Source organism: Schistocerca piceifrons, chromosome 7 (assembly GCF_021461385.2).
Source record: "Schistocerca piceifrons isolate TAMUIC-IGC-003096 chromosome 7, iqSchPice1.1, whole genome shotgun sequence".
In the NCBI taxonomy this organism is placed as follows: Eukaryota; Metazoa; Arthropoda; class Insecta; order Orthoptera; family Acrididae; genus Schistocerca; species Schistocerca piceifrons.
The window spans coordinates 113,763,257-113,788,749 of record NC_060144.1 but is presented as its reverse complement, the minus strand read 5'-3'; the positions used below and the strand labels follow the sequence as shown (position 1 = coordinate 113,788,749).

Sequence of the window (25,493 nt, the reverse complement as noted above, 5' to 3'; positions counted from 1 at the left end):
AATCAGAGAGATTAGAGCCCACACAGAGGCATACCGACAATCTTTCTTTCCACGAACAATACGAGACTGGAATAGAAGGGAGACCCGATAGAGGTACTCAAAGTACCCTCCGCCACACACCGTCAGGTGGCTTGCGGAATAAGGATGTAGATGTATATGTAGAGACGTTCATTTCAGTTTTTCCTATTGTCCTGTGTTTTTTAGAGGTGTTAAAAATATTCAATTCTTCCCAGTTTCCGATTTTCATTATCTGTCGGCTCCTGCGCTTCACAGGTTGAAAGGGTGCCCTACTATCCAACTATACTTGCGAAGCCCTCGTACGACAGCCAGGTGATTTTTTTCGTTACTTCTAGTTCGCGAAACAGCTTCGGGTCATGGCCATTGTTTTAGTCTATGGTAATGGTATATGATGCCATAATCACGCCAGGGACTGACGACGCTGCTCGCTTCATAATTTGCACGCGTTGCAGGAGACTTCCGAGTTTCTTTGTTTAACTTCCAAACGATAATTACCGAACATGGGTTCTTATCAAAACTTCATGTACTAAGTCCCGTTTGTAACCGCTACAGGCCTGCAATAAATGTAAACTCCGGTCATAAGCAGTGGCGGACCCATCGGCGCCGATCGATCGCCGTGCCATCCTCCGCCAACGCCGTCATTGGATGCGGTATGGAAGAGCGAGAGTCAGCCCACCCTTCTCCCGGCAGTTGTCCGTTTTCGTGAGCTGTAGCCACTACTACTCGGTCAAGTAGCTCTTCACTAGGCATCACGATGCTGAATGCACCATGTTCCAATCTTCCTGCCAAAAATCCCTGGTATTTCTGGGAATCGAAGCTGGGTCCTACACACAGCAGTGAGCTGCGCTGATCACTCAGCGACGGAGGCGGACAGAAGACTATAATAGGAACTGTGCAAAATACAAAATTTAAATAAATATCAAATGTCTCGGGCTTTCCATCGATCTTTCGTAGCTGAATGTCCAGTTCTTTGAGAGACTAACCACCTCAGGTGATAACTGCGATGTATCCCCCCCCCCCACGTCAACCCCCTCCCCCCCCCCCCCCCCACCCCCGCCCCACACACCCAAACTTACACAATTTTAAGTTATATCTGGGACAATGGATTGCGTTATACCAAAAATAAAAATAGCCCAAGTCCAAATTTCCAATCAGTGATTAATGCCAGGGTTGGATATTCCCTCCCAGATATTTTCTGCTGGTAACGCCTGCGCTCCGCTCCTATCTTGCTGGGATGTGGGTGAAAAGAAACTTTTACACCACGCCTTGGTTTCATGGGCAGGGACTGAAAGATCTGAACACACAAATATTCATAATAATTGTAATTATGTTTGGCTCTGAGCACTGTGCGACTTAACTTCTGAGGTCATCAGTCGCCTAGAACTTAGAACTACTTAAACCTAACTAACCGAAGGACATCACACACATCCAGACAGGATTCGAACCTGCGACCGTAGCGGTCACGCAGTTCCAGACTGAAGCGCCTAGAACCGCACGGCCACTGCGGCCGGCAATTATATTTCAAACCAGAATTCTCGCGGAGGCAGGCTCTCATGACGGACACTATAGACCGCACTTCGGCGCCGCAGTCACAAGAAAGAAACATTTAACCAGCTCCATTCGAGTAAGGCAGAAGCACTCCTTTGTACTCCACGGCGTATCGTGTTACGTATGGTCCAGGTGTAACGAGGGGGGTTGAAGTCAAGCTGTTTTGTACAAGCTTCACATATACTGATGAGGTCATGAGGATATTGTAGATAGAGTTCTTATCTCCCTGCTTCATTACGTGTGAGAGATGTTCTAGGAAGACAATGCACTACTCCATACAACGGCAGTCATGACGGCTGCAGTGCTTGGATTGCGCTTCAGGTTTATCAATCTTAGGTGTTTGCTACGATTATCTCAAAATTACTGTTTTTTGTTTCCAAACATATTTTAGAGATGATATTTTTCAGAAGGAATGAAGAAATTACAAATTTGTTACATCTCTTCTTTATGTTCTAGAAATGTTTTCATGCGTATGTATACTTGTTTTGTAAATAAAATCGCCTTTTCCTGCTGCCACTTGATTTATTTATCCCAGACGCGTTTCGCCTTTTTCTTGTTCTAAGGCATCATTAGTATGTTCTATAACGATACAGTTTTGTTATTTTTATATTATTAAACAGTTCACGTCGCGATTTTTTATGTAAAAAGTATTTACTTACGATTTGTTGATCTGCGTTTCCTCTCATCTGGTCTGGAGGTCGCACTACCACTTTATTACTCACCTATAAATACAACTTCGCGTTCTGACCTTATCCACACTGTTCACCATGTTACTCCTTTTTTGTGCTATACTATTGTTCTTTTGGCACTCTATATAACTATTTCGTCGGATACAGCTTTTAACAGCATAAATAACTCCATTACGTGTTTCCTCCTCTTTGGCGTGTTTACATACTTGTTGCCAACCTAACGAAGTATGTGCTCAAGTCTATCTTCTATTCATGATTCAAATGCACATTAATAAGCTCACAACATAACGAAATTACTTCCAATTCAATAACGAATTTTAGCCGGCCGCGGTGGTCTAGCGGTTCTAGGCGCTCAGTCCGGAACCACGCGACTGCTACGGTCGCAGGTTCGAATCCTGCCTCGGGCATGGATGTGTGTGATGTCCTTCGGTTAGTTAGGTTTAAGTAGTTCTAAGTTCTAGGGGACTGATGACCACAGATGTTAAGTCCCATAGTGTTCAGAGCCAATAACGAATCTTATTTACAAGAAGATGGATTACCAATGTGGTTCCCAGTTTCAGGAGCCTTAGCAAATATTTTTGTATACCACATTGAAGAGATCATTTTCACAAAAATAGTAGCAAAAGAATACAGCATATTATATTGTTTCAAGTATATGGATGACATACATTGCTTAACAGATGAATCACAAACAAAAATTGCAAAACTACATACTGACATCAACAAGATACATAAAGATATAAAATTCAGAACTGAAAGAGAACAGAACAACCAAATTAACTTTCTGGATATAACAATCAAAAAACAAAACAATAGGCACATGTATGAAATTTACTGTAAACCCACAACAACGGACATTATCATTCCCCAATCCTCGAACCACCCACACTCACAAAAGCAAGTAGCACTTCGACACATTCTCCATAGACTCAATACAGTGCCACTCACCAAATGAAGCTACCAAAAAAATTGGACATAATAATGAAGGCAACTCAAAATAGTGGTTGCAATAATAACATAGTCACAAAGTTAAACAAAAAATTAAAAGTAAAATAAAAGCAGAAATCACCAAACCACAGACAACAACACAACATAATCAAACATAAACACGCAGTCCCATAACAACTACACAGGATAACCAGAAAAAAATGAAAGAAAACACAAGATGGTACACAATGACAGTACACAATGACACAGAAACACATACTTACCCATAAAACCACCAACATTTTCAAAAGACAGAGAATAAATATAGCATCCACAACAGATAATTCTATACAAAAATACACCCCAAAACTGACAAAAACAGAGAGGTATACCAGAAAGCGAGTATATATCAACTACAATGTAACACTTGTGAAGGCAGATACATAGGAGGAACGGGTAGAACATTTGAGGTCAGATACAAAGAACACATGAGAGTCTGGAAATATGGGACAAACTACTCCACATTTGCAGAACACCTCAGAGAACATGACCACAAACCAACCACTAGAGAAGATGACATGAAAATACTTAGAATCAGCAATAAAAAACACCTCCTAGCCCTGCAAGAAAATTACCGCCTACAGAAAACCGAAGCAGAAAGGTAAAGCCTGTTGAATGATCAAGTACACAGACCAAGCAATTCATTATTTAGCCTCCGGGGGTGGCCGAGCGGTTTTAGGCGCTACAGTCTGGAACCGCGAGACCGCTACGGTCGCAGGTTCGAATACTGCCTCGGTCATGGATGTGTGTGATGTCCTCAGGTTAGTTAGGTTTAAGTAGTTCTAAGTTCTAGAGGACTGATGACCTCAGTGCTCAAAGCCATTTGAACCAATTCATTATTTACACTAACAGGTAAAATAATAGAATAATGCTCCCAAAGAGGATTAATATAATAATAACATCTAATATAATAATAATACCACCCAACATCTTTACACTCACTTATCCGTGAACCCCTCCACAGAATACTGAAACGAAAAGTGAAATCAGCTGTCACCAAAGCTTTCAACCACTCGCTAACAGCTAGTACATTCATATTCAATACCATACAATTCAAAACACTCTTCAGCCTCTCACTCTCTCTCTCTCTCTCTCTCTCTCTCTCTCTCTCTCTCTCTCTCTCTCTCTCTCGTACCACACACACACACACACACACACACACACACACACACACACACATACATACACACGATACAAACATCATGAATAGAAGTTAGTCTTGAACATACACTTCGTTAGGTTGGCAACAAGTAGGTAAACACGCCGAAAAGGAGGATGCACGTAATGGAGCTGCAATATTTACGTTGTTAAAAGCATTGTGCTACGAAATAGTTATATCGAGTGGCAAAAGAGCAATAGTACACCACAAAAAAGAAGGAGAAACATTATGAACAGTGTGAATAAGGTCAGAACGCAAAGTTGTAATTATAGGTCAGTAACAAAGTGGTATTGCGACCTCCATACCAGATAAGAGGAAACGCAGATCAGTAAATCGTAAGTAATTACTTTTTTACATAAAAAATCGCGACGTGGACCGTTTAATAATCTAAAAATAATAAAACTGTATCGTTATAGATCCCACTGATAATGCCTTAGAACAAGAAAAAGGCGAAACGCATCTGGGACAAATAAATTAAGCGGTAGCAGGAGAAGGCGGTTTTATTTGCAAACAAGTATTTCTACGCTTGCTGCGAGGATGGCCACGCAAACAAACTTGTTTTCTTGCGTACTGGCCAGACCTACATCCAAAGATCCTCGTAATCTATGCAATAAATTCTACTTTCTTTTATTTATTTTGAATATTTAATGTGCTAAAAATAAATGTCACTAATCTACTTCCCTCTTGTAGCGAACTGGCATGTAACTTCCAACTTCCACCACCCTCTTTTCGTTTCTTCGACTTGAAGCCACGAGTTGGAAGTACCCAAGTCTCGAACGCTGTTACCCAAGTCTCGAACGCTGTTTCCTATAGAGAAGAACGTAGACTGCCGCTCTTTCGCCGCATGACAGTGTACAGTTGAATATTTTTGCTTCGGTTAGAATAAAGGGTTAAGCACTTAGAGAGCAAACAGAATACATGTGAATAGTGTTTAGATGAGTCAACGCTACACACCATCGCAAAATGAACACTTCATTGTAATGACGTACAGTTTCACAGCTCTCGGTGTTTCTCTTAAGGATTGCAGGAAATATTACAGTTGCTATCACAATCTACGCTGATACGCTGTTTACTGGAAAACTGTAGCAGAGCGGGATTCAAACTAGGGCCTGCATTGTTCCCGGCGGTGCTCTAGCGTGCCTCTCGGGCTGACTACAATCTGGCCTCGATACTCTGGTTCTAAATACATCTTCTCTTTGTCGAGAGTCTGAATGCCAATACCATTGACTCGCCAGACTGGACGCGAGCGATAAACAGCATAGGACTGACATGCGTGACGTAACTAACGCTCTATTCATTGGGAACCGGCGCATCCGCCGTGTCAAAGTGATGCACTGCGCCATATCGCATTAGCTTGGGCGAAGGCCCTCTGCTATTCAGAGTCTGCCTCAGATGTTTCACTGATAAATACACGCGTTTTTACAATGGAAAAGTCACACAAAAAAGGCAACATTAACTGAAAAAGGGACGTTTGAAGTGACACTGAACTCAGCCAAAGCGCTTTTTCTTTTCTTGAGCTACTCTCTTCTACCGTCATGCCATCTTCATCAGGTGGATTTAATTCTATTCTCCATCATGAGTTACGTTTTTTGAATTCGCATGTGATCAGTTTATGGAATCTAGAGATAAGACGAGGAGGCTGGTTGCCATCTACCGGTCGTAACCGAGTGGAGTGGGGCAGCGATTAATACACTGGACTCGCATTCGGGAGAACGACGGTTCAAACCCGCGTCCGGCCCTCGTGATCCTTCGAAAGGGCATTGTCGCTTTCCTTCTCCATCTTTCCCTAATCCGAGCTTGTGCTCTGTCTCTAATGACCTCGTTGTTGACGGGACTTTAAACACTAATCTCTTTCTCCTCCTTTTTTTGTGTTTTTGCCTACCAGTAACTTCAAAATCTTATTGTTTGCAGCATACAGCATGTGTGTTTCTTGTTACAAATGTACCAATAAACCTCAGTGGTTGACGTAAAACAGAATGAAATTCACCTGGTTATATATCACAGAGAACTGTTTAGTTGCAAAGACAATCGGTCGCCAGTGAACAAACGTGGAACCTATAAGATCAGTTGCAAAGAGTTTCCTTCATACTTCATAGGAAAAGCAGTCAGATAAGTACACACAAGACTTTGAGAACACCACAGAAGCTAACTGTAGAAAACAGGCACCACATTTGCGCAACACTGTGTGGCAGTCAGACACAATTGTGTAATACACGCGGAAATACTACACTGTAGGCACAATGAACGGAAACTGAGTCTGCTTGAAATGCTAAAGATCAAGAGCGTCCACAAGAGCAGTACTTAATACTGCCAAAATAGGTAGTGAAAAATCTGACAGGTCAAATCACCTTTGTTAAAAAAAGCCCATAATAAATTGATTTATCTGGAAATTATTTTAGTATGGCATGATAATAAAGGTAATATTTCATAAACATGATATTAACAGTTAATTCCATCGATGGTTGTGTATTCTTCGCATTGTTTATGTTTTTAGCAGTATTGAGGATTAGTATGCTGCCAGTAACGCTAAACAAAAGGCTAGTAACGCAAAAGCTAGGTCACAAAATAATAAAGCATCAGTAAACAGTGGTAAAACTGTTTTTTTTTTCCTGAAATGGACGTACATAACGAGTGACTCCTGAAAAAAACCAATGTTATTCCTATGCGATATGCTCATTCCAAACATTCAAAAAACGGCTCATTATGGACAAAGTACTGTTTCACTTGCTGAGGTATAGACAAAACACAACATCAGTTTCTGTATTGTTATACTCATGATCACCGTGCACGAACCGACTTCTGTGTGACTGATTGCGGTCGTATTGATGGATGAACTTGTCACCATATGCACTGGACAAAGGCTTACCTGAAAACTGACGATATCATGCTATGTAGCTACGTAGTCAGATATAAACAAGGAAAGTCAACCTCGACATATACAGACTGAAGCCTGACTGAAGACACTTTTATAGGTGGATGGCTAATGGTAACAGTTTCCGACATCTCGTGAAATCAGTATGTTACTTTACATCTTTAAGTGGGAGTCATCAAAGAAGGGGACGATCCTCCGATGATGTGCATTTCAATGTACACGTTGGTGCGGATACTAGAAATGCTCCGTCCTATCGCAGGCGGTGAATGGTACGCCTGTTGCCCACATTTTCCCACAGATACAACCTTCCTACAGCATTCTGTGAGCAATACGAGATGAAATCCGGAGGTTTTGGGTTCAAATTTGGGTCAACTTGAGCCTTCGATACCGGCCATCGGCTTTGGTCGGTGACGTAGCACTATTGTGATGGGCGATGTTCTTCATCAGTTACAGAGTAAACATTGTCCTTTATTGTCCTGGCAATGATTACGATTTACACGAACTTGGAATTATACATTTTCCTTTCGGATACAAATTTTTTTCGTGGTGCGCCATTTGTGTTGAGAGATCGATGCTCACTTTGCGTGTTATAGTGATGTTAATATATTAATATATTAATCCTTCAGAAAGAGATTTTCACTCTGCAGTGGAGTGTGCGCTGATATGAAACTTCGTGGCAGATTAAAACTGTGTGCTGGACCGAGACTCGAACTCGGGACCTTTGCCTTTCGCGGGCATGTGCTCTACCAACGGAGCTACCCAAGCACGACTCACGTCCCGTCCTCACAGCTGTACTTCTGCCAGTATCTCGTCTCCTACCTTCCAAACTTTACAGAAGCTCTCCTGCGACCTTGCAGAACTAGCACTCCTGAAAAAAAGGATATTGCGGAGACATGGCTATCCTTTCTTTCAGGAGTGCTAGTTCTGCAAGGTCGCAGGAGAGCTTCTGTAAAGTTTGGAAGGTAGGAGACGAGATACTGGCAGAAGTAAAGGTGTGAGGACTGGACCTGAGTCGTACTTGGGTAGCTCAGCTGGTAGAGCACTTGCCCGCGAAAGGCACAGGTCCCGAGTTCGAGTCTCGGTCCAGCACACAGTTTTAATCTGCCAGGAAGTTTCATGTTAATTCTTTGCTTAATTTCGGTACGGTATCTCAATGACTGCCACCATTTTTGGCGACGTGTACGCATGTCACCTTATGGCTTTCTTTACTGCTAAAGGTTTTTGGCTCTTTGTTTTGGTTTCTGCATTTTAGGTTAAACTATATAGGTCAGATGATGTTTGTGACACTGTGTTTCGTTAGTCATAACATTTCTTGCCATGTGGATTGGTATCGCCTTCTTTTGCTTCTTGTACTCTGTGATGTAATTAAACCTTAGAAATCTTCAGAATTCTTCGATACCATCAGGTATCGGTAATTTGATTTTATCACTTTAAATGTTCGAAAACAATTATACTTACTAAAATTTGTTATTTCATGCACAATTATTTTTACTTTATGTGTGTAGAATAAATTTTGCAGGATTAACATAAAAATCTGTTATTTTAAAATTACCAACTTTGGCTAACTATTTCTTTGTGAATTGGCGGGTACTTGTAGAGTAATGGAAAAAGTCATGTGTGTGATGGGGCAGAAAGCTTTAGTTGAAACTGATAGCTCATGGAAGCGAATGACTGTTACATTTTGTTATTCTAGTGTATGAAGAGTTAAAATACAAATGTTCAAAGTGGTAAATATTTCTTTCATTTCATAGTTAGTGTTGCACCAGATTTTTAGAATTCTAGCATCAGTGGATGTTCTCTGGACAAAGCAGACCTGCGGTGTTACCATGCTTCAATAAAAGGACAATGAAGCTCATTTCGAGACAATCAGCTAAGTGTAAACTACATTTTAATAAAATGAATATACCTTTACACGATCCAGTATGGTATACGTCCGTTCCATGGAAAAGTCATTGCATCTACAGTATTGAATCGGTATACTGCAGCTGCTATCGGTTTCAACTTTACGTATTGTAAATTGAAGGTGGAGAGGATAAGAACGGAAAGGAAAGGGGAAGGATCACTGCTGTCAGCTGCACAGGGACATTACGCGGAATTGGCGGCGACGAATGAAAATGTGTACCGAACTCAGGACCTCCTGCTTACTAGGCAGGTGCGGTATCCACTGCGACATCCGGGACACCGTGTTCTCACAACTGCGCGGACTCTCCCGGCTGGCCTAACCGCCGAGTCCCACTCCAACGAGCGCCACCTATCTGCAGCCTTGTCCACTTCCTCCATATTCGCTCTTCCGAGATTCCCCCAGGAGGTCGGACGTATCTATGCATCAGCACTGAAAAAGGTGGATTCATCCCCAGCTAGGCCTATCAAATTATATGCGATTCCGCGTAATTTCCCAGTGCAGCTGACAGCAGTCATCGCTCCCCTTTCCTCTTCTTTCTTCCCCTCTCCATCTTCACTTTACAGACACCACACGTTCATGTAACTTCATCTATTGGAATCGGCTTTTCAAGTTAAGCTATTTAGGCCAAGTGAAGTTTCCGATAAGCGTTTCTATAGTTATAGGGATGTTTGGCTCTGTGAACTGATACCCCATTTTGGATTCTTGTGTTGTATCTGCGTTTTAAGTTGAGCTATGTAGGCAAACGATGTTTTCGAGTAACTTTGGTTCGAAATGATTTTGTGTTTCGAGTCTTTCAACCATTGTATTGTGTTTCTCTTGTTGTTTAGTATATTTTGTTGTCGTGATTTTGCAGTTGCTATTTTAGTTCGTCCCCGCCCAAATACCCCAATTTCCCGCGGTTGTCCCGTTAACTTCAATATTTATTATTAAGAATTCGTACGATTTAATTATATTTCGGCGCCATGGGAACAGGGAATGTCATTGGTGCCATTTTGGAATCATGTTTGTGTTGCATTTAGGGCTTTGTTATAACATAATTTGTCCAAGTGTTCGGACAATAGCAAAAACTATGATTTAGCCTCAAATTTGGCCTCGGGCATGTGTGCGGATGTAAAATGTGTCCTTCCCGTGTGCATCCTATATAGACATTAAAACCAAATTTTTAGCTTACTTCTAGAAGGTATAATGCCAGAAGGAAATATAGTGGCTGTCTTTGAAACGAAACTTTTTAATCCTGTTTTTCAGAGCGCCTATGCTGGCTTGCCGAGTTTTGTTGTAACAAATCCAAACCATCTGATGGAGACATTCTAAGAAACAGGTTATGGCGCGGTGCGGTGCGGTTCGTGACTGAAAGATAAGCTAAAGTAAAACTGTGAATCTACATTAGCTTCGGAATGTGCCGTTAATGAATAGGGAACTTGTTGAAAGTGGTTGCATTACTTACTTAAGGTGTCCAGATCATTAGCGTTTCGTAGTGTTGCCAACAATTTACGAAGGCAAGGACACAAACGAAACGGCGTACCTAGAAACAAAAATAATACTTTTTATTGTCTGTTATAAATTACTGTATATTACTTATGTACTGAGTCGACGGGGTGCCGTGAAAGAATTGCTCAGTGACCAGCTTTCTCCAGACAGAACCGTGGAAACCTGTTATACTGTATTAAGAACATCATTAGTTATCACATAAAATAAAAGTAGCTCCTCCAAAAATGATAACTAAGGTATTCCCGTTAGTGTTATATCCCTATCGTCGAATTATGTTACTTCTTCGCGAGACATGGCTAGCTTGCTTGATGCATTTCTACTGTTACCCAATATTACGGTGTTTGATGACTACTGAATAGTCACGAGCGAATCTCGACCGACTTTGAATATTGTTTGAAGAAGAGATGATGTAGGACTTTGATTTTCCCAATATTTGCGTCTGCAGAGAAAGCGATTAGTTTACATGTGATAAGGTTAAATAACTCATAGTCTCTGACAATACATAATAAGGATATGTAGTCGTAAGGTAGATTATATACATAAGGATACTTGGATTAAAGATTAACGAACAATGACAGGGCTACTGCGGAATAACTGAAAAGAGGGCAGCAACCCACCGAAAATTGGAATTGGGGAAGATAGATCAGAAGAAGAGAAAGGTTTGTGCAAATAGAGATTGCACAACATGCGATATCGTAAATATGAGGCTGCAAGGGCCCAACGCTGCTTCAATAGAAAGTGTTTCCTGCTGTCAAACATAAGACTCCACTTGATGTATGGAAATTAAACGTAGGTGGCGCGCGAAACCAGAAAAAATAGAAATGTTACAATACAAAGTGTAATTAGAAGTTAAATGCACATGTAATGTATGAAGTTAAGAAGGGTTATGCAGAACTGGCGACGGTGAGAGGTAGAAGGTAAACAGATTATGGAACAAGCATTAATGTAATAGTGATTAGTTGAACTGGGGATAAGTGGAAAGCTTAGAGTATGAAACAGACTTTATGAAAGAAGTATACAGCACACAATCACCTGCAGAGTACAAGTACAAACGTTGCATGGCCTAAGCCTCGGGGCCAAAGAAAAAATAAAGTTAAGCACCTAAGTATATTCTTCCAAATTCGCATTTCAAATCCAACCTGTGGTTTAGTCCCGTATCTCACTTACTGTTGGGGAACTTTCATTGGTGTGATCATGCATGATTGTTATCTGGTATGAACACACCAGCTGAGAGTATAGCAGTTGATTATACATTTATCTCGATACTATCTCCTACGAAGCCCGTACAGTATAACTACTCTCGTTAGTAGCAGACCAATTTTACGCTCACTGTTGAAACGTACACACTGGAGTTCTCCAGAAACTCTCATGATAGGCACGCCGGCGCCGTTGGATTACGCAGACGTCAAGATCACTCGCCGCACCCTCTGCCGTGCCTCCTAATGGACTAACTTGATCCCCACCTCTCCCTCGCAAACAGAGTCGTTCCCCAGCATCAAGATTCACCCCTCAGCCAGCTTACGAAGCTGTCTCCGGCAGTCTCTTCAGCTGTGACCACTGGCTGAGGGAAATGCGTGGGCGGCTGAGGGTCTGGCAGCCACTCGCCTCAGCACGCCTGCCGCCAGCAGGATTACGGCAAGGGTCACACCCAGCGGCCAAGAGGTACAGTGTGATTGGAAACTGCGTTCGTCGTGGGGGAAGTGGCCTTAACCGGAATAACGCTACAACTGACGGACAGGACGAATGAGGAGCAGTTGCTCACCTAACAGGCTGGTGCAGCGCGCGTTTCTGGCTTCAGCTTCACTGCTTACTTCTTTATGTATTGTATAGAGATTTATTGTGTTTACTGAAAAACGGTAAGCTCTTCACCCCCGATTCTTAAAGAATCGAACTACCATGGATAAAACAGTTCATTTTCAGAAAAGCTAGTGTTTCACGCATCTCAGAGTTTATGACCTCATGTGTCCTCAACTGTGTATCGCACAATGATGTAATTTTGCAGGCACCGGAAGCAGCGTATTTGGATACTGTCTACAAAATGTGCTGAGAATGGTGTAAGCAGTACAGAAGCAATAAATTAAAACTTCATGTCAGATGCTGAAGATTTTCAGCACGAAAAGCGAAAAAAAAAAAATGGTTCAAATGGCCCTGAGCACTATGGGACTTAACTTCTGAGGTCGTCAGTCCCCTAGAACTTAGAACTACTTAAACCTAACTAACCTAAGGACATCACACACACCCATGCCCGAGGCAGGATTCGAACCTGCGACCGTAGCGGTCGCGCGGTTCCATACTGTAGCGCCTAGAACCGCTCGGCCACCCCAGCCGGCAAAAGCGAAAATGTAGTAAGTGATAAACTTTGTTCACTTCATTATTTTGTGGACTGGTGTAGCGAGAAAAATTTTCGAAAGGGTGTGAAATTATATGTAGAGTTCGTTGGAAGTCTCTGAGAGCTCTCATTCTCAAATACTGGATGAATATAATCTGGGTAATTTGCGCGCTGTGATACGCTGTCTCAACACATATATACAGTTTCTAACTTTAATACTTGATTTATTTTGTTAAAATTAGAGTAAGAGTATATTTCTTAATAAGGGAATTATGACGCATTTTATATTTTCAAATCCGGTCCACAATTATACGAAATATTTAACAGCAAATTTTTGTTACCCCTGGAAACCGTTAGATGGGCAGCCCGCGCACAGCTTGTGAAATACGAACAGCCCTCTCTTCATTATGTGAACTGCGGGCAGGGGTAAACTGGGGACGTTTGACCTGCGGGCGAGAATTAGTCAGCCAGTTAGCGTTAAGTGGGGGATACCGCGAAGAGGTTGGCTGGATTGTCTCCCAGATAGTTGAGGGAAACAGAGGGAGACAAACATGTCGAAAACGGAGTCGGTAAATGTTGCTGTTGCAGGGTTCTGTTTCAAAGAGTGCTTCCACGTCTTTCCACACACATTCACCAGGGACAGCTGCCATGGAGTCAACAGTGGAGCACTCCGTAACCTCATCTGGACACAGGAAAGGCAGCCCGAAGGAACATTTTAAGTAATAGCTCTCTGGCGTATTGGGAGGTGCCTTATACGCTTGCGACAAGCCCAACTCCAGTACCCTCTGTCACCAAGATTGAGCAAGGCGAAACCAACAGCCCCTGCTACTGAATCTGACCAAACCTGGTCACTACTCCATGAATGGCAATTGCAAAATCGGTGAAAAAATTTTCGTGTGGATGTCGCAGCCATGAGAATTTTGCGCAACATGCTTTAACACTGTCGTGTATGAACATGAACGTTTAACATCGAAGAGAACGAATACGAATGGCACGTAGACACTTCTTTTCAGACCATGAATGGTGAGTAATTGTGTGAAGTACCGTGCATAACCCCTGAATGTACTACCCGCATATTTGCGACCTCTCACTCAGTACCTCCAAATTAGTAGGTGTTGAAAACGTAATGACGTTGTTCACATCGTCGTTCGTCATCAAAAACTATTCGTTACAGTTCATCTTCAGGCTGAGGAGCTTAGTACTGTCGTGCGTTTCTTGTTTTCTACGGAGGAATTTTGGGTGGACTACAGTTTGTGCACGATGTATGTTGCACCGAATGCGGCTTTCGTCTTCCCGTTTGACAGTTGCAATGTCACCATTCTTCATCAGCTCCTGATGTATTTACTCACTCGACCTGCACGAAATATCTTGGAGTGCTTTTTTCTTTTCAAACGGATGCTCAGCTACTATCGGTTCAGTTCTTGGCTTGTAGATTTTTCGTGATTATGATTGACGTTGCTGGCTCTAACTTCATAGGTACTCGACAACTTCAAGTAGGCGTTACAAGTTTTGCTTAGTACAATAACAGTTCAGTATACCATCCTTCAATTCCTTGTGAGGCCTAAAGTTGAATCTGAGAATGAATAGATTGCCTTCTTTGCGGTATCGATGGGCATTGATTCCACATATAGGACGTGATGAAGTGGGACTGTGATACTCCTACATGAGTAGTGAGTAAATGGAAGTGAATAAAACTGAGTGGATGAGCAGAACGACGTTTCACAAGTTTCGACAGCGAGAGCCTATGGGCGATTATAAGATTAGCCTATAAGCCGGCTCGGTCCGCAGTTCACGTGGCAACATAATGAGGTAGAACCCGGTGAACTCAGTTAACATGCAACCAGCCAGCAACTGAGACCGGATGATCGTTTTGGCAGTTTAGTAATAAAGTGAAAAATAAGCGCTGCACGGGGGTGTCTGGACACCACATCACCACCGTTTTAAAAGGCTCGTTACGGAACGGCCGGTGTAACATTAGGCAGCAGCTCCTTGTCAAGCAAGTTCGAGCTCCTTGTGAAGCAGTTAGATAGAGAGAGGGGGACTCAACACCTTCAGTTTGCATGCAGACTGTCACTGAGTGTGGGACGGTTCAAGTGGAGTCAGCAGTCACAGGCAATGAGAAGGAAGAAAGAATAGACTTCATCGTCACGTCGACGGCGAAGTTATTAGATATGGATCACATACTCGGACTGGGGAAGGAAATCTGCCGGTCACTTTCGAAGAAACCATCACGGGATTGGCCTTAATGTATGCAAGGAAACCCTGGAAAATCTGAATGTGGATGCCCGGACTGGGATCTTAACTTACAGAGCCGGCCAGGGTGGCCGAGCGGTTCTAGGCGTTACAGTCTGGAACCGCACGACCGCTACGTCGCAGGTTCGAATCCTGCTTCGGGCATGGATGTATGTGATGTCCTTAGGTTACTTAGGTTTAAGTAGTTCTAAGTTCTAGGGGACTGATGACCTCTGAAGTTAAGTCCCATAGTGCTCAGAGCCATTTGAACCATTAACCTACAGAATACGTGCCCAGTGTATTACCATTGCGTCACTTAACTGTATTAATATACAAGTATGTTGAGTCGGTCTTGTGATGACAAACTGGAGGATTTCTATCAGTCAGTAATGGCAATAACAATCTGAATCACTAAGACATGGTGGTCAGCCAAAACATTACGCTCCGTACACAACGCATGTTGGCGTTGCAGGTATATGACGCGGTGAGGAAACCATTTTGGTGGAGAAGAGGAGAATAGGAAATCATTCTACGGACTGCAAATGGGGGAGCCTGCTGAAGTAAGCGGCTTTGACAAAGGACAGATTGTTATACCTTTGACCCTCGGAAAGGCCTTCTCAGAAATGGTGATGCTACATGGGTATTCATATGTTACTGTTATCAGCATCTACGGAAAGTGGAAGAATGGGTTGGATTTAGACGCCTCATCAGAGAATGTTGAGGCTGAAATGTAACGCGCTCTGTGGGCGACGATCTGTGGCAGATACAACGACAGAGTACAACGCCGGTGTGACACAAGTACACTGCTGGCCATTAAAACTGCTACACCAAGACGAAATGCAGATGATAAACGGGTATTCATTGGACAAATATATTATACTACAACAGTCATGTGATTACATTTTCACGCAGTTTGGGTACATAGATCCTGAGAAATCAGTACCCAGAACTATCACCTCCGGCCGGTAATAACGGCCTTGATACTCTTGGCCATTGAACCAAACAGAGCTTGAATGCCGTGTACAGGTACAGTTGCCCATGCAGCTTCAACACGATACCACAGTTCATCAAGAGTAGTGACTGGCGTATTGTGACGAGCCAGTAACTCGGCCACCATTGACCAGACGTTCTCAATTGGGGAGAGATCTGGAGAATGTGCTGGCCAGGGCAGCAGACGAACATTTTCTGTATCCAGAAAGGCCCGTACAGGACCTGCAGCATGCGGTCGTGCATTATCCTGCTGAAATGTAGGGTTTCGTAGGGATCGAATGAAGGATAGAGCCACGGGTCGTAATACATCTGAAATGTAACGTCCACTGTTCAAAGTGCCGTCAATGCGAACAAGAGCTGACCGAGACGTGTGACCAGTGGCACCCCATACCATCACGCCGGGTGATACGCCAGTACGGCTATGACGAATACACGGTTCCAATGTACGTTCACCGCGATATCGCCAAACACGGATGCGACAATGATGATGCTGTAAACAGAGCCTGGATTCATCCGAAAAAATGACGTTTTGCCATTAGTGCTCCCAGGTTCCTGTTTGTGATGCAGCGTCAAGGGTAACCGCAGCCATGGTCTCCGAGCTGATAGTCCATGCTGCTGCAAACGTCGTCGAACTGTTCGTGCAGATGGTTGTTGTCTTGCAAACGTCCCCATCTGTTGACTCATGGATCGAGACGTGGCTGCACGATCCGTTACAGTCATGCGGATAAGATGTCTGTCATCTCGATTGCTAGTGATACGAGGCCGTTGGGATCCAGCATGGCGTTCCTTATTACCCTCCTGAACCCACCGATTCCATATTCTGCCAACAGTCATTGGATCTCGACCAACGCGAGCAGGAATGTCGCGATACGATACACCGCAATCGCGATAGGCTATAATCCGACCTTTATCAAAGTCGGAAACGTGATGGTACGCATTTCTTCTCCTTACACGAGGCATCACAACAACGTTTCACCAGGCAACGCCGGTCAACTGCTGTTTGTGTATGAGAAATCGGTTGGAAACTTTCCTTATGTCAGCATGTTGTACGTGTCGCCACCGGTGCCAACCTTGTGTTAATGCTCTGAAAAGCTAATCATTTGCATATCACAGCATTTTCTTCCTGTGGGTTAAATTTCGCGTCTGTAGCACGTCATTCATGCAGCAGTTTTAATGGCCAGTAGTGTATTTTAGACCACGCTGTTCAGCGCACATTGCTGAACACGGGGCTCCGTAACAGACGATACCTAGGCGTCGTCGTGTTGACCAAATGATGTCGTTATTTACGACTGCAACGGGCATAGGATTATCGAGATACGACCGTGGATCAGTAGAAAAGTGTTGCCTGGTCGGGTGAATCATGTTTGTTGTTACTCCAGGTCGTTGGTCGTGTTTGCGTACGCTGACAGGCGCGCGGCTGCTCGAAACATGCTCACCGAGCGATGTATTCAGGCCGGTGGGTGGAGTATTGCAACATGGGGGACATTCACCTGGTCTTGGTTGGGACCTATGGTAGTAATCCACGGCACCATGACAGCTGCAGAGTACGAGAACATTAGTGCGGATCGTCTGCATCCCTTCATGGTTGATGTCTTCCCCGACGGCGAAAGTATCTTCTCGTTGTCCGTGTCACAAGGCCAGAATCGTGCTACAGTGGTTTACGTTCTATGATAGCGAACTCATGTTGATGTGTTGGATAAAATGCGCCTGAATTATACCCGATGTAGCATATCTAGAACGCTGTCCGGCTCCAGCTCTGTGTCCACAAATGTTGGCTCGTAATGTACGCGAACTGCGTGACGGTTGCGTAGACATCTGATGCCTCATAACGATACCTCGGGAAACTTACTAAAGACTTGTCGGTCGAATCCATGCAACGTAAAATCGCTGTTGTATTGGGTTCCAAAAGGGGCACCAGCACTGTATCAAGCAAGTTGTCATGATGTTTTGGCTGGGTGAACCAGAACTCCATTGACAAACTTTCAAAGGTTGTGGTATGGACCAAAACTAGGAAACAATGTCTAGTAAACAAGTGCTCTAAATGAATTTCTTCTATTCCTGTATTAGGCCATCTCCTCCTCGCCCCTCTCTCTGTCCACCTTTCGTCTTGCCCTTCTCTGTCCTTTTGCTCCTCCCTTCCCTCTGTCCATCCCCTCCCGTCCCCTCTCTCTGTCCATCTCCTTCTTTCCGGTCTCTCTGTCCCTCTCCTCTTCTTCCTTTTCCTTCCATTGCCCCTCCCCCCCTCTATGTCCATCACCTCCATCCCCCTGTGTCTGTGTCCATGTCATCCTTCCTCGTATGTGTCTGTTCATCTCCTCCTCCCCCCTTCTCTCTCCACGATATCACTCCCACCCCAGTAGGAGGTTGCTGGTTCCTGCTCCCACAGGACTTCTTTCCAGAAAGTAGGTAATTTGTGTACCAAGTTTGGATGAAAGCGGTCGAGGGGTTTAGGAGGAGCTTTTTAGCAGTGGATTTGCTAGCATATGAGCATTTCATATGTATTACACAAATTTCACACATAATTATACACGTATTTCACCTGTATCTCTGGCGAATTACGCTCTAAAGTTTCGTTTTCACGCGGTTCAATATTTATGACATCATATCCCTCTGAAGGATGAGTCGTACAATGATGTAATTATGTAGGTTGTAACAGAACCTATTAAAGGCTTTACTTAACCGAAGTATGCGATACCCTTCAAATTCAACCAGTATAACGAGTATTTATGATTATAAACAGTCAACCCATTAAATTATACTGAATAACTGAACAACACAAAAGTTAATATCACTTGATCACTGATACAGCAAATGTCATCATGTAAAAACACTTAGTTCATCTTAAATAATTAATATGAAATACGAAAAATAGTAGCCAACTTACGTATTTTGGATCTCCTTAAATAAAAATCAGCCAGTGAAACCTATTTGTTCACTAGGACCGTTTTCACTCAGTATTCACGTAAACACTCCTATTTTAGACGAAAAAAACGGCCTTTTTGTAACAAAGAATTATTCTGTCAAGTCAACAAATCTGTCTGTCATTTTAATAACCTGTTAAATTATGTCACTCGATATAAGTTAATAACTTTTCTGCACAAATTACGTTAACAGATGTACATGTGACTTGTAAACTATATATCTTTTTAGTAGTTCTTTGACAAGGTTATAAATACATGCAGCAAGAAGGGTCGGGAGCGGAGTCTGAATGTCACTTTGGTAAAATGTATGTGTGTTATTGTTCGAGGTGGTTAAACATTGCAAAGAACATGTAAAAGAAGTGCAACTTTGTGTTGTGTCATTGTCTTTAGTGGACAGTGGAATTAAGATGGCCACCAGAGTAATAAATATTTGAAGTTTAAATATTTGTTGGTTTCGCTCATTATTTATCATCAAAAGCACATCAAAAACACGGGACCTCATCTTTTTACCCCTAGACAACCAGATTTAGAGCCAGCATTGGCTTCGAGACACAGCAGCGAACCAGCAAGCAGCAGCGATTACCACAATGCATTTTAATGGCGCCAACCTAACATCAAGTGCAGCAAGCTCCGTAAATGGGAGTGAAATAGTGCGATTATAGCAACATCTACGACTAGGCGACCACTATAAGGTACAACTAGCTGTATATTTAGATTCTGTCTTCAATATGTGTTTGGAATAGAGTGAGTAGTAAAAAAGTAATGGCGATGCCTGTTGCTGCAATTTTACTACATGAGCAGCGAAAACGTGAGCGTTTAACTTTTTTTCCTTTCATCATTTTGTCTGGGGGCTATCAGCGAGAAAATGTCTCGTAAAAGTTTGAAATTATATGACACGGTAGTTCGAAGTCACTACGTGCTCTCGTAGTCCAATGGACACGCACTCGGGAGAACGACGGTTCAAACCCACGCTATGCCTCCTGATTTAAGTTTTCCGTGCTTTCCCTAAATCACTTTAGGCAAATTCTGGGATGGTGGGGCACGGCCGACTTCCTTTCCCATCCTTCCTTAATCCGATGGTACCGATTGTCTCGCTGTTTGGTCCCTTCCCCCAAATCAACCAACTAACCAATCACTAAGTGCATTCTCAAATACTGGGTGAATATAAATTGGCTATTTCAGCTTCGTGAGCTACGCTGCTTTCTGACCTTCACCACTTATCACTTCGAGAGGTATGTGGTTATTACCTCCACAGTGTGGTTGAAATCGATCCAGTGGTGTAGGAGAAGATGTAGAACATACATACATACATACACTTTCATAATATGTATGTTTGATGTCCTGAGACATTCTGAGTATCAATAGTAACACAAAAGTTTCAAATAATAGGAAAAAGTTAAAATTTACCTGTTCTTTCATTTGTGAATTAGTAGGTAAACGATTAAATGTTGATTGTCCTCAGCTTGTTGTCACTATGAGAAGGTCTGGAACCCTAAGGTGATACAGACGAGGGTTTATGTCTGCCGGACACCTCTGGAGAACGGAGCGCGTAACAGAGAGCAGCATCGCAGCCACTGTTTCCACAGTCATGGTGCAATCACTAATGCAGCGCGCTCCCGTAAACAGCTGTCTGACCGCCCTGTTTACGGCGGCCGATGGCCTGAGGACATGATTTATGCAACGGCGGTCGTCTGCATCGCATCTGCTTCTCCTGTTGCGCTGCTGAGTTTAAGTGTTGACGGTGATGGTACTGATGTTACCCAAGAAGTTGAGGCTTCGTAGAGGCTGCTTTTGTTGTATCAGAAAGCCAGATTAAGTATTTAAAAGTATCTGAGGTGAGGGGAACAACAAAAACTGTCTTATAATTCTGAGGGCGTATTTTACGAGGTCAGGGGAACAGATGTGAGACCACAGTGACGTTTTGTAAACTTACCGGTAAGTTTACTGCTGGACATCAAAAGTGCAGCATCACGAAGCATATGAAATTTCGAAATTTTACTTCTTCTGCGATTACTACATAGTTGGAAGAATACATGGTTAAATTTGTTGGAGATTTGGGAGTATACGTCCTGTCAGATTTAGTACACAGACCAGCCGCCTCTGGCAGCGACAAAGCCTCTATCCTGCTGGTTATTGAAGTGACCTGAACTCTGATGACAGATACCGCTATGTCATCTCACTTTATTCCAGCACTCATTACCCGTTGTTGTGTGCCAGCCTCTCGGCAACCCATGACCAGATGTTTTCAGTAGGTGGAGAAACTCGAGATCGTGCTGGACAGGGCAAGAGTAGAACGTCCTCTGCATCGAGACGGGTCAGGACCGCATGACCAACATGTGATCCAGCTTTATTTTGTTTAGAGGTCTGTGCTTTTTCTTTCGTTTTTCGCTTGCGGCGCATTTTTCATGGTGAGTTGTTTTTAATCTCTTACCCGATGCGTGTGTAAGTCGAGCTTCTAAGAGCCATAGCTGGCGACTATAAATCCCTGTGTCCACAGTCACCACTGCCCATGTCCGCCACACATTGGGAAATCATTTGTCTTATTCTTTTTTCTTTCTGTTGAGGCAGCTTTTTACTTATTTAAAATAAAAGAAGTTCTGTAAAATGGAAATATAAATAAATTGCTTCATAATTTATAAGGAATAACCGAAAACAGGACACATGACATATATCAGAACCACCACCTTGATGACTGCAGAGGAATACCTCAGCATTTGTCTTTGGTATATTGTCTCCTAGATACCATACTTGGTGTGCATCATTATTCGTTTCAAGGCAGTTAGACATTTGTTGATTGGCACTGGAATTATAATGGCTAACAGTGAAATGAAATCAGAACTAAAATTGGTATAATAATTGTCATGTCAGTTGAAGATTTGTGCCAGACCAGGACCAGAGGATCGATTTTCAGTTACACTGTTTCATATCATTGCAGCAACATTGACTTCATTCTCAACGATCAATTCATTACATGTCAGAGAATTAAATCATATACATACATAAAAATTCCTAAGCAACTGAATAAATTTCAACCAAATTTGGTACATCTACTGCTTATTGTATGGGAAGCAGTGCTGTGGGGATTAGAACTGTCTAGCTGCCATAGGAGTGGAGATATGCTTGAGAAGGACTTGTAACCCCTGACATCTAGACTGCCTATCATGAAATGGGTGTTGTGCGGGTAGTATCAGAATGCATTGCAGGGAGTGGATAGAGATGGCTGTGTTGGGAGAGGGGAAGGATGAGAGCAGTGGAGAAAAGTGGTAGAAGGAAATGGACAGGCAGAGAGGGGGAGTAGGAGATGGACAGACAGAAATGAGGAAGGAGGACATGGACACAGACACAGGGAGTTGGAGGTGATGGACAGAGAGGGGAGAGAGGGAAATGGAAAGGAAAGGAAGAGGAGGAGAGAGACCGGAGAGGAGGACATGGACAGAGAGAAGAGACGGGAGGGTATGGACAGAGGGAAGGGAGGAGTAAATGGACAGAGAAGTGCAAGACGAAAGGTGGACAGAGAGAGGGGCGAGGAGGAGATGGCCTAATAGAGGAATAGAAGAAATTCATTTAGAGCACTTGTTTACCAGAAATTTTTTCCTAGTTTTAGTCCATACTTCAACCTTTGAAAGGTTGTCAATGGAGTTCTGATTCACCACATATAAGAGCCAAAACCTCAAGACAACTTGCTTGATACAGTCCCTTTGGAAGAGGAAATGGACAGAGATCACTAGAGGAGAAATGGATAGAGAGAGGGAAGTGAAGAAGTGTGCATTATACGTGTCATATGCATACATGGGAGTATCTGTGTGTAAAAGACTAGCTACTTCATAAAATTAATACTACAGACCAGTAGCCCAGGAAATGAGGAATAATTTAGTACATTGTCCTTTCTACAACTGTGAAGGTAACGTAATTGCTTCTTAAAATCTAAGAAATGGTTCGTAGCAAATTGTATTCAAAATTTATCCTGAGTATTTAATACTGAAGCAACGAGTACAAAACGTAAAGACTAATTGTCAGGCCACGTGAGAATCCAGAGGATTGTTTTAGAGAAACTTATTGTGATTTACGTTAGTGAAAGTTTTGAACGAAAACATTCACCTGTAACCTGATATTAGCTGGGAACAAGTCAGTATCGTCGCAAACTGGGACGGCAGATATTTCAGCGTTGAGTTCGCCCCGGAAATCGGGACCCTGTTTGCACGCCTATCTTCTCCCGCGCGGGCATTATCGGCAATCTGTATTTGCTTGCTTAACCGAGCGATTTTGGAAGTGCGTTTTAATTCGGGGCGTTTTGTTTTATCGCCGCCCGTCCGCTCGAGTGCGCAGCAATAACACGCGTGCCCGGCGATCAGCGCGACGCCAGGGAACCAATGTCCCGGAAATTCCGGTCTTTTGGCGCACGATTTCGGGAATGGCCTGCAATCCAACATGCGTGTTCACCACTCCACCCGCAGCGAGGCCGCTGTGTGCGACTTTATAAAGCGAGAAACGCCACGCTTTACTGCTAAATCCGAAAACGAGATAGCGGTTGGTTGAAGCGGGTACGCCCTGTGCTTCAGTTACGCGAATACGTGAAAGGTAGTATATTAAATAAAATTTCGCGGAGAAGCAGAAAGCTAAGTGACTAAGAAGTACAAAGGACAAAAAATTACTTAATCCCGAAGGGTCACGCTAATGCCGTGTAACACCGCCTGCAGCCTCGACAGTATTCTCCATTCGACAACTAAAAGTGTGGGGTCCTGCCCACTTGTCTCTTACAGGGTGCCTAAAGGATGCTGCTTTCTCGGATAGCTATACAACAATTCGCGCAAATCACATTAATGGTTTTTATTACAATAAAGTAGATTAACAATAATTAACTTTAGTTAAAAAAAATGGCTCTGAGCACTATGGGACTCAACTGCTGAGGTCATTAGTCCCCTAGAACTTAGAACTAGTTAAACCTAACTAACCTAAGAACATCACAAACATCCATGCCCGAGGCAGGATTCGAACCTGCGACCGTAGCGGTCTTGCGGTTCCAGACTGCAACGCCTTTAACCGCACGGCCACTTCGGCCGGCTAACTTTAGTTTACAAGAACGTGTCGCAATCGATTGGCGACATGCAAACAATCATGCCAGTTATCACACAAGGTCCTATAGATCACTTATAACTGAAGTCCCATAGTGCTCAGAGCCAGCCATCACTTATAACGGCGGTTCTAGTGTCTCTCTTGTAGACCGTGGTTTCTACTGTCCGAGTCTGCTAGTGCGCGTCTGCTACTCTCCACTGAGGCGCCTTATAATCTCTTCGGCGACGTCTCACAGCCTTCTCTGCTCTTGCGTTCTTTATCGTCGAGCCGGCGCTTTCGTTACGCCGGAACAAAAAGAATCCACAAGTTGCACCAGGTATGCAGCATCCAGCTGAAGCCACTCACTGATAATTAGATAACTGTAGATCTGCCAAACCGCAGGGATGTTATAAGAACGTAGGCTTCCGCGGCCGGTGTCATAGTGATTAAAATTCTTCTGGGTATTATGCCGCGTCATTGCTAAAAACTAACAACAATAATAGACTAAAACCGACGTTTCGGCCGAGTTGCAACGACCTTCGTCAGGGCACGACTGGTTTTGCATGGGGATAGGCGCTACTATTTATTACAGACTATCGGTGTCTGACGTCTCTGTTGTGAAACTTTTAGTTGGCCCTCTAATATGATTGGCTAGTCCTGACGTAAAGGAAGATGGAAAGAAAGAGGCTATTCGTGGATGTCCATGTCGTCAACGATTGGTAGCTGTCCGCCAATCAGCGTTCGGCTTTTGGTCGGCAAGTTTTCCTCCTGGTGTGCGCGGAAGTGGACTGACAGTTGCTCTACAGCTGTTTGTGCAGATACGTCTGTGTCCCGTGTAGCTTCTGCCCCGAGTCGGTTTTACTTTGTTATTGTTGTTAGTTTTTAGCAATGACGCGGCATAATACCCAGAAGAATTTTAATCACGTAGGGATGCTCGTTGCTATTTTTTATCTGCAGTCCCAAATACTCTCAGATATTTTCTTCGGAAGTAAGTTAGTATGAGTTAGCGGCTCGGCCTAAGAGCAATAGTGCCCCTGAGTATTGCCGGGACCACTGTCGACGTCAGACGAAAACTAGCAATTCCGTTGCTATGACGCCCGTGTGGTGTTCGGTACGTGATACCACACTAGCTGGAATTAAAACATACACACATTTACATCTATGTCTCTATTCTGTAAGCCTGTGTACAGTGTGCGGCGATGGAAAATTGGGAATTTGTGGTAAGTTCTATCGGACCAAACTGCTGAGGTCATCGGTCCCTAGGCTTACACACTACTTAATCTAACTTACGCTAAGGATAAAACA

General features: G+C 43.3%; 1 protein-coding gene across 1 annotated transcript in view; it reads left to right on the top strand.

The window, feature by feature from the left end:
* The window catches only part of LOC124804668 (semaphorin-2A-like), a 1,059,692-nt gene that overhangs the window by 529,431 nt on the left and 504,768 nt on the right, over nucleotides 1–25,493 (top strand). The window lies entirely within an intron of this gene.